This window comes from Nematolebias whitei, chromosome 22 (genome assembly GCF_014905685.2).
Source record: "Nematolebias whitei isolate Nwh7 chromosome 22, NemWhi1, whole genome shotgun sequence".
Taxonomy (NCBI): domain Eukaryota; kingdom Metazoa; phylum Chordata; class Actinopteri; order Cyprinodontiformes; family Rivulidae; genus Nematolebias; species Nematolebias whitei.
In genome coordinates, this window is record NC_056519.1 from 31,085,957 (window position 1) to 31,086,716 (window position 760).

The 760-nt window shown below is 44.9% G+C and overlaps 1 protein-coding gene across 1 annotated transcript in view; it reads left to right on the forward strand.

Moving 5' to 3' along the window:
- Positions 1-760, forward strand: part of pnpla3 (patatin-like phospholipase domain containing 3) — a 10,292-nt gene that overhangs the window by 469 nt on the left and 9,063 nt on the right. The window lies entirely within an intron of this gene.

Below are 760 nucleotides of genomic sequence, written 5' to 3' on the forward strand. Positions count from 1 at the left end.
AACAATCATCCATACAGATCTATACAACAATCATCCATACAGATCTATACAACAATCATCCATACAGATCTATACATCAATCATTCATACAGATCTATACTAGATCTGTCAGGAGATGACTGAACAAATCATTCTAAAGAGACCAATCAGTGCTTTTTAGATCACATTCTTACACTGATGGGACACACATCAGAGGCTGTGAGGGTTCAGTGTCTTGCCCAGGGACACTTCAACATGTGACTGCTGGTGGATTCGAACCCCCAACTCTCGCCTTGGAGGACGACTGCACAGCACTTAGACGGGGGCAAGATATGGTCTGCTTCCAGAAGTGGCCCTTGGACAATCTTCATGTGGCCCCCAGTATTTATAATGGAAAATAAAACTTTAAAATAAACAGGCGATTTTTCAGTTAAACTTTTTTTGTTGTTTGTTGTATATTTAGGCTGGAGAGCTGCTGCCTCTCAGCGAGAAGGTCGCCGGTTCAAATCCCAGCTGGAGCCCTTCTGGGTGGAGTTTGCATGTTCTCTCCGTGCATGCGTTTGTTTTCTGTAGGTACTCCAGTTTTCTCCTACAGATCAAAAACGTGCACGTTAGGCTGACTGGTGACTCTGAATTGACCCTAGGTGAGAGAGTGAATGATGGTTTGTCTTGTTTGTCTCTCTGTGTCCCTGTGATGGACTGGAGACATGTCCATTGTGTCCTTGTGATGGACTGGAGACATGTCCAGAGTGTCCCTGTGATGGACTGGAGACATGTCCAG